Source organism: Triturus cristatus, chromosome 3_1 (assembly GCF_964204655.1).
Source record: "Triturus cristatus chromosome 3_1, aTriCri1.1, whole genome shotgun sequence".
Lineage (NCBI taxonomy): Eukaryota > Metazoa > Chordata > Amphibia > Caudata > Salamandridae > Triturus > Triturus cristatus.
The window spans coordinates 3,729,143-3,747,211 of record NC_140583.1 but is presented as its reverse complement, the minus strand read 5'-3'; the positions used below and the strand labels follow the sequence as shown (position 1 = coordinate 3,747,211).

Here is an 18,069-nt window from a genome sequence, read left to right as displayed (position 1 = left end):
GACGCGCTATCGTTCTCATTCTTTTGGTGTTCGTAGTACTGGGCCATCTGGAGGATAGCCGCGGGTTTGGAGGCTGCCCAACTACTCTCGCTGGTCTGTAACTTCTGGGAGACTTCCTGTGACAGACCCTTCACATAATTCTGGACAAAGAGGTGATGTCCGGTTGCAGTGGTCATGTCCTGGCCACTATAATCGGAAAACACTGTCTCGAATCGAGAGAAGTATTCGGATACATCCTCCTGGGGTTTCTGGCGGCAAGCCGTCACTATCGACCAGTCTACTTTCCTTTCTGGGATTAGGGTCTTTAATTTCTGAACAATCTTGTCTGGGAGTTCCAATATGGCCTTTAGAGGTTTCTGTCCAGGTTCTCGCTGCTTGTCTATGGTATCGAGTTGTACCCAGGTATATCCGAACGGCTCAGCGTGGTCGACTTTCCGGATTTGCTTCCACACATCAGCCGGCAGACATAACCCGAAGAACAAATCGATATCCGCCAAGGTCATTATAGTTGAACCTAAGGCCGTACCTAGTTCTGTGTAAAAGGCAGTCGGGTTCTTTCTTAAGTCGGGTAGGGTTTTTCTAAAGGTCAGGATGTCTTGTCGGTCCCATGGCTGATAGACCCAGTTATATACAACCCTTCCCTTCGCATCTTGGTGGTTTATGTCATCGTGTGTTCCCTGACCTCGTGGGGGGACCCAGTAAGGAGCGGCTTCCTTGATGGGCATCATGGTATCAGCTTTTCCTGCCTGGGGTTCAGTCGCTATGGGGGTTTCTGTCTTGGTCGTCTGTCTGTGTTCTTTAAGATGTCGGAAGACTTCGAGTGTACATGTGAAGAGGTCCGTCACATCGCCCTCTCCCTCTTCCCCAATATCAACCTTTCTATACAAGGTTGCTAAGCCTTCGGGACCTCTATCCTGGTACTTATCCTCATAGGCATTCAGAGTGTGATAACAAAGTCGTACGACAAGGTGTCGTCTGTGGTTGTCGGCATAGGAGTTATACATATCTGTCACATATTCCTCACTTTCCTTCCGTTCTACTAGTGTTCTTACTACCTTATCGATTCCGTCTCGTTCACCCTTTGTTAGCCGATTCATTCTGGCGGAATCTTTCTTTCTCGTCTCGGGGTCATCTAACGTTATTGCTAACGTTGTGTTCAGTACAAGAGGCTCGGCCGGCGCGGAGGCCGTGAGGACCGAGGCTCTGGTACTGCTTTCGCTTGCGTTCGGGGGTTGTGGGTGCTGCACTATAGGTTGGGAGGGAGCGTATGGAGGGGGCATGTAGATGATCGGAGGACCTAATAGCAATTCATCGTTCGCCCGTTGCTTGGAAGGCAACTCAGGGTAGAGCGTAGAGGGGGTCCTAACAGGGCACTGGCCTGACGTTTCAGATTCTTGTTTTTGTTTAGCTTCCTTTCTCTCCTTTATTTCTTCCTCTAACTTTCTAGCGACAAGATGAGCTGCCTTTCGTAGTTCTTTTTCTGCCTTTACTTCTTCTCTCTTTTTCCGTTGCGTTGTTTCTTTGCACCACATGCCGAAACTGTCGAGCATAGTGGGCGTCGTTTTATTGCTACGTAGAGCTATTTCTAGCGTTTCTATTTTATGGTCATCAAAGGATCCCATCAGTGGCCACTGACTTTCGGAATCCTTCTTTGTATATTTATGCCATAGTTTGCTATAGGCTACAGCGACTAGTCAATATTTAGTAAACATGTCCTTATTAGGGGTGCCTTCCAGTGGAGCCGGATGGTTCATCTCTAATAAGCGGTCCGGGCAGAACCAACTATCAATCAGTGGGGAGAAGATAGGCATGACGGGTTACAACGGGGACAAAAGTCTGCACTACCTATCTTTTCACTGCTTGCAAAGACGAGACAGAATATCTCTATTCCACGTTATTTGTAAGCAGAGAATACCTCCAAAGAACCAATATCGAACAACCAGTGTTCGAACAATCAATCAATCAATGGTGAGAAAGAGATAGGCACGACGGGTTACAACGGGGGACAAAAGTCCGCGTTACCTACCCTTCACTATCTGCAAAGACTAGACAGAATATTTCTATTCTACGTTATTTGCAAACAGAGAATATCTCAAAAAGCATTATTCGTCAAAAACAATCAATGTTTGGACAATCAATCAGTGGGGAGAGTAATAGGCATGACGGGTTACAAAGGGGGACAAAAGTCCGCGTTACCTACCCTTCACTATCTGCAAAGGGAGAGAGAATATTTCTACTCTTCCCCGTTTGTAGGCAGCGAGTATCTCAAAAAAGAACAATCAAATAAGCAATACTAGTATTTTCAATCAATCAATCAATCGTTTTGCAATTTGTCGTGTTACACGACCTTACCCAGACCGCATGGACAGTTTCTCGTCTTCCGCCTCCAGCGCCCGATCGTCCTCTACTCTCCGTATTTGCCGCGGCACTCCTGATGGTTCCCAGTCAGGACCGTAGATCACTCGAGAGAGGTCTGCTCGGAACCAGTGAAGTTCGGATGATCGGCTGCCAGACGAGGGTCTATCGGGCAGGAGCTCTTCCCGATCGTTGCAGTCGTTCACTCTGTCGTTGGGACCTCTCTCATTGGATCCACGTGTCGCTGATGGGCCCCACGTTTGGGACGCCAATTGTTAAATGGTAGCGGCAGTTTCAGTCGATAACCTTTCAAGTATTGCCCGGCGGTAATCGCCTCTTATACCATTCGATGATTAACCAACAAAAGAGGCAGGCGCCGGAGACTGGAAGGCAGGAAACAAAGTTTTATTCCGTCGGAGCAGAACACATCAGATCGGACAGCAAGGTATCGTCTCGAGGTGCTCTAACCACATCTCTGAGGCCTGGCCTCCTATACACAGGTTTATGACTTTATTGCAGGTTTATCATACATGGCACATTCTTGAGATCGCTTTGATACATGAAAGAACATCCTCAGAATCCCCGGCTCAGATCCGCTCCCACACATAGCTACAGTAGAAGTCCCCACCCCACCCACAGTAGGAGATGGCTATCACACAGCTGGACATTCCGCCAATTCCCGGGGGTGTGTGCGACTGGTCGGGTCTCAGGGGGTGGGGGGCCTTGATCTACTGTAATCCCTTTGATGTGGGGTGTTTCCCTTACAGTAGGGGCAATAAACTGCATCCGCAGGGCTAGGTGATGGCCTGGGATCGGTTCGGACAATCGGGCGCAGAGGAAGGGGGTTATCAAAGGGATGTATGACCATGTATGGGATGAAAGAAGGTGTCGGTCAGGCGCGGGATGTGGTTCCATGGCAGGGTCGCGCAGAAGGAGGGAGTTTATGGCCCATGTATGAGACAGCGGGGGTGGTCAGCGCGCGGGGGGATGTTCGCAGCGCCAGAGGGACGCTCTGGAGATCGGCCATGAGGTCATGGTGCCTAAAATGGCCGTCGCGCGTTTTCTGCGTGTGGCGCTTGGGGAGAGACAAGATGGCGCAGATAATGTTTAGTTACGAACTAAATTTCCACACTTAGCAGGTCTGCAAAGTTGTTGTCGTCATTGAGCCAGGACAGTCCCAACTTCAAGTTATGTTTAAGAATAGATGGCCTTTGAAGCTGAAGGATTGTGAGCCAAGTGTCATATTGTACGAGTTACTTACCTTCGGTAATGATGTATCTGGTAGAGACGATTCTAGCCGCAGATTCCTTCACGTAGAATTATCCCCAGGCGTGAGACTGGATCCGGAAACTTTTTTGCCACAGCATCCCTGTGCGCCGGGGGCGGGGCGACATCACGTGACTCTGCCCAGGCGTCATCCGCGTACGTGACGTCAGCGAGGTCACATAAGACCCGCCCCAGCGCGCCCATGTCAGTTTTCTTCGGAGAACTTTTTGCGCACCACAACGCGGAAACACGAGATAAAAAACTGTGGAAGCATGGGAACAGTGTGCGAAGAGCAGAAAAATTGGAAGGAAACTGTGACTGACAACACCACCAGAGTAGTGCCAACACCGCAGAACCCAAGGGCAGGGAAAGAAGAAGAAGAAGAAACCTGCGCAGTCACCCTGCCAGCACATAGACAAACTCCCATCCCTGTGCCCTGGAGGCAAAGAACATGCGTAAAAGTCATGGCACACGTAGTAAACCCCCCCCCCCCCCCCCCCCCCATCCTGAGCAAGGAATGGGACCAGTCCCAAGACAGACAGGGACCACAAACCTCCAAGTCACCCCAACCTAGAAGGCAACCACCCACAAGGGACAAGGGCAAGACAAGGCCAGGTGACCCTTAATCAGAGGATAGCAAGGGAGGCCAGGGATAGAAAGCAATCCCCCCACGAAGCTGGAGTAGCCAGAGCAGCAGGGCACCGGAGCTCCGGACCCCCCCATCCTCCAAAGGAGGAATGAACCGCCCCCAGATGGAGCCACCCGTCAAGAACAAGGAAGGCACTCACAGGAGACACAGCCCTCCACCGGGAGGCGAGTACCAAAGACCAACCCAAGGGTCCTCGGGCCGTGAAGGAATCTGCGGCTAGAATCGTCTCTACCAGATACATCGTTACCGAAGTAACTCGTACATCTGACTACTAGCCACAGATTCCTTCACGTAGATCTGTGGACCAGGTAGAACCTCGCCCCTGCTAGCCCAAGGGAACCCCCACAAGCAGAACCCCACCGACCCCAAGGGGATGTAGGAGGGAAAGAAGGCCGAAGAGGCTTGTACACTCACAGTAGAGGAATCAAGGGCAAGGACGGATAGGCAGAAGCACCCCCCTCCCCCACAAGGCAACATAGCTTCCCCCAATGCCAAGACAGGAAAAGTGGAAGAAGAGGAAGAAGCCTAGAGGGCCCAAGGAAATGAGGGAAAAGAAGGAGAACCCACTCCAGATGGAGAGCAGCCTGCCAGCCAGAACAGTGCCAGCAGTCAAGCCGCCAGAAGCAAGAAGAACAGCCCGAGGCCTCAGGAAGGACAAGTAGGCGACGCCTGGCAAAGGATCATTCCAGACCTCAGGACAGGAGCAGGGAGAGGAGGAGATGCCCGGGCACACCACTACGAGTGGCCGTGCACAGGACCTCAGGAAGCAAAAGCAACCTACCTAAACGATACGGAGAACAAGGACACCCGAAGGCGACCAGAACCCTCTAGCAGCGCACAAGCTATATGACAGCTACCACTACCCCACATAGGGTACGTTAAGTCCCAAGATATGGGAACCCTCTTTGGAAGAACTTTCGCAGCAGAGAAAAAACAAAAGAGCCACAGGGAAAAAAACACCCCCGCTGAAGGCGTGATAAGTAGCCCAAGCAAGCAGAAGGCCCAATCTCAGGGCCAAGTCCGCGTAACAACTCCTGCAGAACTCACACACAATCAACACAAGGACCGTCCAGCAGCCAACAATGCCAAAGTCCCTAAAAAGGACGTAAACGGTCAGAAAACACACTTTACAGCCAGAACAACCGGCCTAAGAAGGCCCAGAATCAACCCAAGTCAGAAGTCACTGAGGAGGGGACGGAGGAGGAGGACGGAGCCCCGCCAGGACTCCGGAGTCAGCCGGGACATGGAACAACAGGCTGCTATCAGACGGAAGGTCGATGAGTCGCTCCCGAATATTCTCAGGGAATACTCCGTCCCGAAGCCAATCATGGTAACGGAGAGCGACTGACGAAGCCATGGCCCTGCTCAGCACCTCTGAGATGTCCAGAGCGGACTGGAGAATAAACACCGCAAGCTCCCGGCCATCCAATGCATGATGCCGTAAGTACACCTGACCAGACTCCTGGGAAGCTGCAGATCCCAGAAACTCAGCTGAGTCCCACAAACAGGAGGAGGCCTTAGCCAGCACACACAAGGTGTTAAGGGCCCGCAGGGCCACGCTAGTCGAGGCGAACATGTTGCGCCCCTAAGTATCCAGCCAGCGGGCCTCTTGGGACAGCGGATTCAACAGTGGCGACAGGGAGGGAAAAGCAATCCGCAAAAGGGGGTTGGCGGCTGAGGAGTGAAGGGAAAGACACGCTGGGTCATGCGGCTCCAGGTGGTGCCGGTGCAGCAGATGCTGAGGCACCAGGTCCCCTGAGGCAGGACGCCTCCAAGCTCCCGTCAAGGAAGAAAGGAGCGAACCTTCAAAGGGTAGTAAGACTTCCCTCCCACCAGAGCCCTGGTGGAGGACCTCCAATAGATGGTTCGCCGGAAAGTGAGCCACCGGGTCATCCAAGCGCAGGATGCCCACAGCCGTGGACACAGCGTGAGCGAAGGCCGCACCCGCCTCCGTAGGGCCCCGTGGTGGAGAAAGCAGCTCCTCCGTGGGCGACGGCTGCAAACTATGGCTGCCGTCCCCGAGGGCAAGCGGGACGGCCAAGGGCAAGACCTGGAAGTCAGAAGGAGCCGAAGAATGAGGGACCTGCCGCTCTTCTGATGAACACCTCTGCCTCAGGAAGGGCGGGGAGCCGCCCTTCGATGCCGGTGCGAAAGACATCACACGGCGACCAGTCTCCGGGGAGGACGACACCAATATACAGCCTGCCTCCGGAGAAGAAGGAGCGTCCGAAGACAAATCCGAGGTACAACTCCTGCGCGGAGCCGTAGAGTCCGCTGCTTGAGGCAGGACGTCGGCACCATCCGGCGTCACCGGACAAGGTACCTCCAAGTCACCCCGGAGCAGAGACCGGAGTAGAGCTGGAGCCGCAACGGCTCCGGGGTGGCGCCGGAATTACGCCGACCCGACCCCCACCGAGGCAGCCCTCTGCGTGGGGGAACGAGACAGGCCTGGGGAGTGGCACGAAACCCTTCGCCAGCCGCGGCCCAGAATGAGGCGAAGATCGCTCAGCAACCCATGTGGCAGCGCCAGGGACGATTCAACCTCCGCCTCGCCCTCCGACGAGGCAGCTGCCTGCAGGGAGGGACAAGAGAGGCCCAGAGAGGGACGAGGGGTCCTCCCTCGGCCTCGACCCAGAGCGGAACGAGGAGGGTCCACCAACCCTTGTGGCTCCGCACGGTCCAGCTGCTGCCAGCGCCGTAGCAGCGTCACCTCGACCTTAGACAGGACCACCTTGTCAAAGGGCCGAGAGGGGCTTGGGGGTGCGACCCGAGCCCCGGCGACCTCCCGCAACACCACAGGGACCCCCGCGTGAGTTTGCAGCGAGGCAGAGACACCGTGGCCTGAAGCAGGTACCCCAGAGGAGCCGCGCCCCAACAGCAGCACATCCTTCAAGCCTGGATCCGAACCAGTCGGCGCCGGAGCCACCGGCTGCGCCACGGAGGACCCTGCGGAGGGCGAGGGATCCGCCGACGCCCCAGGAGGGGAAGGAGGAGGAGACGTCAGCGTGGCCTGCAAAGCTGCCACGTATGTCTCCATTTGGACTCTCGACGTCCCAACACTTGGAAACGGTGGATAGGAGGACACGGGGGGCCGCATCACCCGTGGAGAGTCCACGCCCCCGGAAGGCCGGAAACCAGCCCCCGGGGACAAACTGCGACACTTTCCCACTGGAGAGCGACGCTCACGTGACGTCGGAGAAGGGCGAGGACGACGACCGCATCTGAAGCTGTCCACCGAAGCAGACCGAGGGGAGGACGCCGACCTGGAGAGACGCGCCGAGAGTTTCATCCGGCGCTCCCGCAGCGACTTTGGCTTCAACTGTTGGCACGCGCACAATCTGTGGTGTTGTGATCCTCCCCCAAACACCACATACAAATGAGGTGAGGGTCCGTCGCCGGCATAAGATGCCCACAAAACGTGCAAGTTTTGAAGCCCGAAGGCATTTGCACAGTGTTCCACCAAAAGGAAATGGAAGAAAAAGGGGCCCAACAGGCCCGTGGCAAGGATCGGATCCGCGTTGCACGCTGAAAAGGAAAAAACTAATGTAGGCGCGCCGCGGCGGATCTTATGTGACCTCGCTGACATCATGTACGCCGACGACGCCTGGGTGGAGTCGCGTGATGGCGCGCAGGGATGCTGTGGCAAAAAAGTTTCCGGATCCAGTCTCACGCCTGGGGATAATTTTACGTAATGGAATCTGCGGCTAGTATTCTCTATCAGATAAGGAGCGTTTGAGAGTCAGCATGAAGGCTGAATATGAACCCTCCAAGGGAGCAGGTCCACGCTCAGTCTCAAGAGCCTTTAGATCCACATCTGTGTATCAGATAGAATTGATCTAGGGATCTGGTTGTGACCACACCAATGTCACCCTGACGGGGATCTGTTCATGTTCACAGATTTGTGTGCCTGGTTAACAATAATGAAGCAATCTCTTTATATTTACACTCAGAGCAATTTGGTGAGTGCTATGTTCACCCTCGTATGCATCATGGCTGTAACATGGAGATGCCAATGCATGGTACATACATGTATGTGCCCCACGAACCATGCAGAACGTAAGATGTCTCACAATTTTCTGAAAGTTGAAGACGCATCAGCATGACCAATACAGCTGGCTATTGCTTATTTTGTATTTAATCGAAAGCATCGTACACAGAGATGTGTTTAAAACTGGCCTAATTGTCTCACAATCTGAAATGGTCAGCAAGGAGAGGGTCCCCTTGCAAGGCTGCATGGAAAGGGGCGTGTTGACTCTTTGCATTCCATCGTCCTCCATCACTTGAGTAATGTGGCCGCTGTCCAAGACTGGACTTGAAGGCGCTAATCACAACACCGCCGTTAATTTACCACCGGAATGTTGTCTGTATTTCTTAATACTAGCGGGACTACCTCCTCTGAAGGCATCTCCAACTGAATCTTGGGAATGGACCGTTTGAGGGCTATGTAACAATATCATACATTTGTTAAGGAAGCCATTGGGGCTGCCGCCCCAGACGCCTCGATGGTTCGATAATGAAAGTTCTGGGGCCAATCGTACTTTGCGTAAAGCTTTAGTAACAACACCTAGGGCTCAGGCTGTGATTATTACTTTACAGAAACAATATAAGCTGCAATAAGGTTTAGACTTCATGGCATTTTAAGGCAGCAATGGGAGACACTGAGGTCTAAAAATAGTCATGCTTTTGGGGAGCAGTAACTAACATGCTGATGGTAGACCGGGATTGGCTCATATTAGCTGACATATGAGCAGTGAGGCCTGGATAATGCATTCCTCACAAATCTATTCTGCCCCGAGGAAGATGTTATGAGTAGTACAGTATGATGATGGTAATCGGCATAATGCCACATTAGCTGTAAAATCAGTTCACGCTTTACCTGCCTCTCTTTTGGACCTACCACCTGCTGCTACGCCTTACACGGTTATATTAACTAATGTCCCAAAATTGAGAGATGATTTGCCTGAACCCTGGCAGGTGTTAAGAAATAAGTCCTTAGCTTGGTTGGGATCTAGGGTGGGTGAAACCGATAGGTTATTCATGGAGTTTAAGATGGCAAGAAGGGTGAGTTGGCTGGGAAGAGATCCCAAAGTCTTTCCGGGTGATTGCGTGGTTCTGAATTTCAAGACTCCCCAATTTGTACGTTGGATATTGCGTAGCATGGATTACCACGCATTGGCTTTAGGCAACATTGGCGTGGTTCCTTTAGGCTTTTTTTACAAGCCCAGTGCCCCGCAACTAAGAACTCCAACTATAGATTATGGTTATAAATATTCCATCCAGACATACAATCGTTTTGAGCATCTACCTTCATTAGAAGAGGTAGATTGACGCAGTAGACTGGTTAAGCCAGGGGGTAATACGGTTGAAGATCCTGGGGAAGGCCCATTTAATATGATTCACGAGATCTGTACGACACAGCCTGTAGTTAATTTTATACAAAATGATGCACATAATGCGACCAGGGTGAAGAGTACTCGCAAGGCTTGTATTAGGCCCCCTCCCCCTGCTGGTATTGATAGATCTAGCCCTGACCATATGACCCTTATAATTCCTTCTAAGGATAATAATATGACCTTGGGCCTGGGGTCCATTATCGATCCTCAAATCCCCATGCATTTATTGTCACCGCTAACAACTTTGGGTACTGGGAGCAGGGGGAATAAGTTGAGAATGGGCCACGAGGGACTTCAAATTGTATATTGGAATGTCGCAGGACTAAAATCGAAGTTTTCTAATGACTTGTGGTTGGATTTTATAGGGAACTTTGACATTCTTTGTCTACAAGAAACCTGGTTAGTAGAGTCTGCCCATTTGGCAGGATATCGAACTTTCTTTACACCAGCTGTTCCGTCCCCCAGTGGTAGAGCAAAGGGAGGCCTTTGCACTTACATCTCAAATCTTGTGACCTATGATAAATGTAATTTTCTGGATGACCCTTATTATCAAGTCATTGGTTTAACTTGTGATTTACTGAAGGTGATCATTGTCAATTTTTATAATAACACTCCACAGCATCTCCTCTCAAGTATCCTGAAATCTTTATTAGATGTCTTAGAAAGGTTCCACGACTCAACGGACAAGGACGTAGTTATCTTGTGGGGGGGTAATTTTAATTGTTCCTTATGTAAACATATAGGCAAAGGGACTTGTGGTTTATCGTATGATTTTAATGATGAAGATTGCCTCCCGCACTTTGCGCACACGGACCAAGGGGACTTTATTCAATGACATATTACTAACATATGATATGGGTTTCTGTAACATGTTAACAACCCCTATGACAGATTTTTCCCCAACCTTTAACGGCCGTGGTGTCTTGTCCACAATAGATTTTATTCTGACGTTTAATAGGCATTCTTCTAGAGTAAAGAAATTTAACACACACGATCTGGCTTTAAGCGATCACTTCCCAATAAACTTAAGTCTGATGATACAATGCCAAACTGCGAAATCGAGGGGTAGAAATATCAATGATATCAACAATATTAAACTTAGTAAGCAGAACGGCTATGCATTGAGTTGGGAATGTGTAAACCATGAAGATCTCTTGAGTAAATTAGTCACAGACTGTTATAGTAACTTTATGTATTGCTTAAAAGAAGAGGGCGATCCAAGCGAGATTGTGAAGAACTTTTCTATAATTGCTGCAACCATTAAGTCGGCCCTCTTTGTTGAAACCAACAAAAGCAAATCAGTGAAGCACGGATGGTTTGATCACTCGTGCACTCAAGCTTACTCAAAGCTGAAGCCTGTGCTCCATGCCAAAATCAAAAATCCACTTAACATCAGTAATGCTAGAAGGGAGTACCAAATTGCCCTGAAAAACAGGAAACAAGAGCTAAAAAAGTTAATGTGGTTGGCATTACAGGAGGCAGCCGTATTGAAAGACTCGGCAGCCTTCTGGAAGGCTGTTAATGCTCCTTCTTTAATTAATTCGGACAGAGCTAACATAGAGATTGCAATTTCTGAAAATGACTGGATCAGTCATTATACACATCTCTATGATTGCCCTGTCGTTTTGCCTTGGATCCTCCTGGGCCCCAAGTAATCGAGCCATTTTACCGGGGTTCCCAAATTGAAAAGCATTTGGTCTTCGAGTTACAGGAAGTAATCGAGGCCATAACGACCAGCCAATGGGGCAAGGCACCAGGCCCGGACGGTGTCCCTGCAGATCTTTTTAAATCTAATCTTGAATTATGGGGACCACTTTTAACTTCACTTTTTAATGCATCTGCAGAAAACAGTCTTCCTCCAACTTGGCTAGTTTCCATTTTAGTTCCTATTTTTAAGAAAGGAGACAGAGATAATCCGGAATGTTATTGCCCCATTTCCCTGCTAAACTCCTCTATGAAAATTGCTGGCAGAGTTATTTTAAATAAGTTACAAGATTGGGCTGAGGACTGGGGAATATTATGTGATATCCAATATGCCTTTCGCAAGGGAATGGGGACTGTGGATCAGAGTATTAATTTAAATCTTTTAATGAATAAATATACGGTGGCTAAAAGGGGCAATTTATATCTAACTTTTGTTGACTTATCATCAGCCTTCGATTGCATTGTACACGAAAAGTTATGGGAAATTTTAGATGAGCTTGGTGTGGATATTGTTTTAGTTACCTTTCTCAGACAGCTTTATGCAGGGGCTAAGGCTAGGGTACGATATGGGATGGAGGGCCAATGTACAACTGATTTTAAGATAGGAAAAGGAGTGAGACAGGGTTGTGTTCTCGCTCCCTTCCTTTTTAACTTGTATATTAACGGCCTAGAAAAATATCAAGTACAAAACTGCAGTGACCTCCCCCAAATAAACTCAAGAACCATTCCGGCCCTATTATATGCAGACGATGCCGTGTTAATGGCCCGTACCCCACTTGCCCTGCAACGTGTAATTTCTTCATTCGAGAAATTTATGTCCAACTTGGGGCTTACCATCAATGTCTCTAAAACTTTTGCTATGACTAGTGGCAGTAGTATTAGCAAGGGTTTAAAGACCATGTATGTGTACGATAAGCCGATAGAATACACCAATTCATTTGCATATTTGGGCATTTTATTTGATAATAAATTAAGTTGGCAACTTGCTGTAAAAACCAGGAGGGCCCTGTTCGCTAGAACTGTGACTGCCCTTCATATTTTAGCAAGAAACTGGGTAGGAGGCCCCCGTCTGAGCTGCTGAAAATTTATAATGCAAAATGTGTCTCTGTTGCCACTTACGGTGCTGGTGTTTGGGGGATTGTTGATGTTTCCTCCCTGCAGACAGTAGAAAACAAATTTTTACGGTTTCTACTGGCAGTTCCAGATTCTACAACAACCTACATATGTCACGCTGAACTGGGAATTGGTTATCTAGAAGATACAATTAAAATTCAACCAATACTCGAATGGCATAGGATTTGGACCTCGGATAACCTGGCCTTGAATCGAAATATTATTATAGACGTTTTAAAGTTGGAAGGGGCGCCAAGGATAAGATGGCTAACTTATATTAAATTGTTTTTCTGTAAACTGGATCACTGTGAATTTTATGATGACCCTATCTCTTTGTCCCTGATTGCGAGAAAGGACTTGAAAAAACTGTGCTTGGACTACCTAAATGACTGCAGACTGTCTATAGAACTGAAGAAGATTTCTGTCCAGGCACATCAGATGATCTCCACTCATTTTTTAATACAACCGTACATAACAATTGTTACTGGAGATTTTGACAGGTTTCTGTTAGTCCGATTCCGCTTGGGAATTATCCATAGGTTATTAAGTTTTCCTGCCTGTAATGATTGGTCTAAATCTCTTTGTAATTGTCCATGTGACGATATATCAACCCAATCTACATTACATGTTGCCTTTTTATAAAATTTTATACCATTCCCAGGAAAAGATGGATTCTGCCAGTTTTGAAATCCTTTGGTGTTAGGCAGTGTCGCCCTGCACTTTTAGCCCTACAAATGTTAGACTCACCCTATGTCGTAGCTTCCGTCACCGCATTTTTAAAATTCATTTTTAAATCAAGGAATCAACTGTTAATGTAGCTATGTTTATTGTCTTCTTATGCATTGTGTTCTTGCTTTTATGATTAATGACTTTAATCGAATAAAGCTTTATTGAATTGAATTGAGTAGTACAGTAAGCAGGAGGCTTATTCTGAGTTGGTTCAATCTTCTATGCAAGAAGTGATCGCAGCAGGACGTGATCTCAGAGCGCTGGGGGTAAAGCCCCCGGTCCTGATGGGATACCAATTTGATTTAATTAAAAACAATATTAATTTCTGGGCCCCTTTATTAGCCAATATTTCTAATAACCTTACAGAGTCTACTGTTCCTAGCTCAATAATTGTACTAATTTTCAAGAACCGGGACCGTTCCAAACCACAATGCTATCGACCAATTTCATTGCTAGATATGTCTGCAGAGATTCTTGGGAGGGTCTTGATGATACTATCCTTCAGGCCAGCCGGTATGGCTTCCGCACTGGCATTGGCACAATAGAACAGTGCCTGAATCTCAAATTAATTATCGGGAAATACACAGTGGCAAGGCGGGTACAGCTTTATCTAGCTTTTATGGACCCGACCATAGCATTTGATTGCTTTAATAGATCTAAGTTATGGAAAACCCTATTAGAACTGGAACATTTGGTTTCCTCAGCACACGCTAATGTCAACATGTATTACATAAATAACAGATATCAACAATTCTTGTCTTTCTTTGCATTTTTTAGATTTGTTCTCATATGTTCTTGTTTACTTCTTTTTTTTTAGCAAAATTACAACCGGTTAAAATATAACACTAACCATACCAACGAAAGAGCCCTGAGAAAGTTGCGGCAACTTGCCATGGGCGACGAAACACAAGTTGGCTAAAAAGAGGCTAAAAAAAAGAACTAAACAAGAACATATGAGAATAAGCCTAACAAATACAAAGAAAGACAAGAATTGTTGATATCTGTTATTTATGTTATACATGTTGACATTAACATGTGCTGGGGAAACCAATTTTTTGTAGAAACTGGGAGATTTTGGTCGTCCAACTGGTGAGTGGTAATCTTTCCACCTCAAAGCACCGCACATAAATAAGTTCACAACAATTTTCAAGTATACTTCTGTAGAGCACCACAGAACTTTCGGCATACCTCACCCGCGCTATCGTACCTATTAGAATGGGCTTAGATGGCGGCATTGAAGTTTGGTCAGGGGGCGGAGTTACAGACAAATTCTGCACGGAGAGAGATGTAAGGCAAGGTTGCGTGCTCGCCCCCTGCTCTTAATTTTATACATCAATAATCTCAATTCTCACCTGACTAGAAGTACGTAGGATGTTCCTAAAATTAAGGCATCCTCCTTCCCGAATTACTTTATGCTGTTGATGCCATCTTAATGGCCCACACCCGAAGGCCTTACTCCAATTTGTTCACTCTTTTGTGGCCTTTATTGCTCACCTTGATCTGATGACCACATTTAGGAAATCATATCTTCTAACCTGTGTTGTCCGATGTGCTCGCATATTACCAGCAGTACCGTTGGCCTCAATAGTCTGTTAACCACTGATAACTTTCCATATTTGGGTATCACGATCAGTGCCACAGGAACTTGGGCTCCCCATATTTTCCAAAATAGGTTAAAGGTCACATGAGCTATGGGCTCACGCTGCTGAGTCTCTCTAGTCCTGTGGGGGGAAAGTACCAACCCCCTATGCTGCAGATATATACTGCTCTGTTTATCGATTGCCTCATATGTTGCAGGAACATGGAGTATCTCAGATCGCTCTGCGTTGCAAAGAGAGGAAAATAGATTCTGTAGAAAAATACTGGCAGCCCCGATATCACCCTCTCATTATAGCTGTCATAAGCAGCTGGAATCTTAACACCAAAGTTCAGCTCTCTACTATATGGGAGCCCAAAAGTAAACAGGAGTGATCTTTTCTCTTTTGATTTAGGACTGACACACTAAAGTTTTTTCAGGTTTTCCAGCAGGGTTCAAACCCACCTTGAATTAAGCACATGCCGTGCAATGGTTCCTTGACACAATCAATGATGCATTTTATATTCTTTTGTGGTTTCTATAAACTTTTTACCCTAAAGTTTTTAGTACACGTGTTGAAAGCAACACATTTTAGACATTGTAGTAGAGCCTATAATTATATAAAACAACTAGAGGACGAAAAGACACGTCTGTATATGTGGCTTTTTCTTCGTGCAGCCGTCCAATCGCGGGAGTCAATACTTTTCTAAGATCGTGTGGTCGCATCACTTAAGCCCACACTGTGGACTGGAGGTTTAACAAATTGTTGCTCATGCCCTCTTTGGGCCTACTAATTGACTCTGTAATAGGAGCTTGATCTTTTTATGTACATTTAACTATTGTATTTATTAACTAGTTTTGTACTGTTTTAATTTTTTGTATACCTTTATGGTTGCAGGCAGCCGAATAAAGATTAAATGATGAAAGGAAGCGTGTTTAAAAAAAATAATTTGGGATTCAGTTTGTATTTGGAAAGAAGATATTGCGTATTGCTTACAAACTGAAGACACATTTAGGAATCTGGCTCTCTATGTAGTGGACTAAAAAGAAGTACACTGTGCAGAGAGTCCACTGGAACTCTTATTGGTGTACAGAGGCAAAAGTAGACAGTACTAACGCTCTCTTTTGTGGTAGCGTGGGTGAGCAGTTAGGCTTATCAGAGGGCAGCGCTAAGCATTTGCTGTATTCACAGAGTAAATAAGACACACTTCAAGAATAATTAAGGGACCAAATTAGAAAAATAACACTTCTGTTATATACGTTTTAAAACCAAGACCTTCTTTTAAAGGTAAGTACTGTTTTTAATAGAAATTCGTACAGGTAAATAAATCTTTCAAAGTTGTGCAACTTTACACACAATACAATCCTATGGAAGGAACAGTCAAAGATGCATAAAGGTAAGTACGTTTCAGAGCTTTACCTTCGGGGTTCGAAGATTGTAGTGGGCCATGGTCCAAAGTTCTCCGATCAGTTCTTCAAGATCTTCCCGGGTTCTGCTGGGAGCAGTGTGTTGGTGAGGCTTGTAGCTGGCATGCAACGGTGAAGGCACCTAAAAACAGGCTGCACAGGGGGACTTGCAGACGAGTCCGAGAGCTCAAAAGTGGGGGCTAAGGTCGCAAGGGGTCTTGGAGAAAGGGGGCACAGCCAGTTCGCCAGGACCCGGGTGCAGTGTGGTTAGGTTAGGTTGGTCGCGCAAAGATGCTCCTCGCAGTCAGGGATAAACAGCTGGCAGGGGCAAAATCAAGGCAGCTGGGCACTTACAGTCTCAGTAATGCCAACATCCCTCAACGGCAGCTTGGTCCTGGTTTAGAGAGCATCCAGACTGAACTCTCACTGTTGGGGTTTGGTGTAGGGCATCCGGTACCCTGGAGGTTGGTGCTGCACAGCTCCGGTTAGTCCCGGTGTTTTAACACTTGGTGGGGCGACAGATCTGACCTTCCAGAATACGAGTACCTTCTCCTGGTCATCGGTTGGGCCAGGGAGCTGTAAGGGGGTGGACCAGACTCTGCTGGTCAGTGCCTGCAGGCTGCAGGGGAGTAGTTTCTCTACTCCAAGGGAGACTGTAGGCTATTTTGTAAATGTAGGCAGACTACCCAAGGCTTTGGCAGTTCTCCAGCTCACAGGACGAGTCACTCTGACACAATTGCCGAGAGAAGACTGAGGACAGGTAGTTACTTCTTCATACTTGTTTTGATCCGTTGAAATGAGTTCTTGGGGTCAGGGGTGCCACCAAAATACTGATTTTAAGGGTGTTGGGAGAGTGACAGGTAGTAGTCTATAGGCTACCTATCTTTAGGGTGTCTATACCCTCTATATGACCACTTCCTGTGGGAAGTGGGCCTAACCCAGACCCTAGAATAAATACTAATTCTGTGCAAAACAAGATGGAAGATTCTGAAAAGTGGGGCCCACATCAACTATCCCTCCATGGGTGGTGCTGGCTGAATGAGGGCACACCGCCAAATCTAACAAATTTTCCACCTGTCTAGCCACCAAAAGTGTGAGCAGGACAGGGAGTGGGCATCTCCACTATCTGGAGAGTCCTAGGGTTGCATAACAAAGGCGGCAGGGCCTTTGAAGCTTCCCACCCTGGAGTGCACACCCTGCATGGAAAAGGGGTTAACACCTCAGCCCAGAGCAGGCTTTGCTCCTGGCCTTGAGAGCAAAGGCTCTCACCTCATGAGGTCAGAAACGGGTCTATGGTGGCTGGTCGAGACCAGTCAGTCAGGACACTACTAGTTGGCAGGTTTTCAGGGGGCACCTCTTAGGTAACCTCTGGGTGCATTGCTTAACAAATCAATCACTAGCATCAACGAGGATTTATCTAGATGAGATGTTTAGTACCAAACATCTAGGGGTACAGGGAAGCCCTTATGGAGCTGGGGAACTCGTAATCACGAGTATCCAGCCCATGTACTCGTTATGGCGTCCCTGTGTGTAAGAAACTGGCTCTATATATATGGCACCAAAGTGAGGTACAGTGTGTATAGAGTCCAAGGGTGTCCAAAGGTTTGGCAGAGGTTAAAGTTAGATATAACCTTACTCTCGAAAGTGGTAGCTTGGTCGAGCAGTAAGGCAGTATTAGAGGACAGTGTAAAGCATTTGTTGTACACACTCAATCAGCAAATTAATTTGAAACGCCCAAGAACTGAACTCTAGGCCAATTGTTTTGTATAAAAAAATATTCTGTTTTATTTCTAGAACCAAGCAAGCCTGGTACAGGTAAGCATAAAAAATACCTTTCAGTAGTAAATTACTTGTTTGTACACAGTGCAAAATTATAG

General features: G+C 47.7%; 1 protein-coding gene across 1 annotated transcript in view; it reads right to left on the bottom strand.

Annotated features, from left to right (window-relative positions):
- Positions 1-18,069, bottom strand: part of LOC146859568 (zinc finger protein 10-like) — a 486,604-nt gene that overhangs the window by 16,030 nt on the left and 452,505 nt on the right. The gene's annotated exons all lie outside the window — the stretch shown is intronic.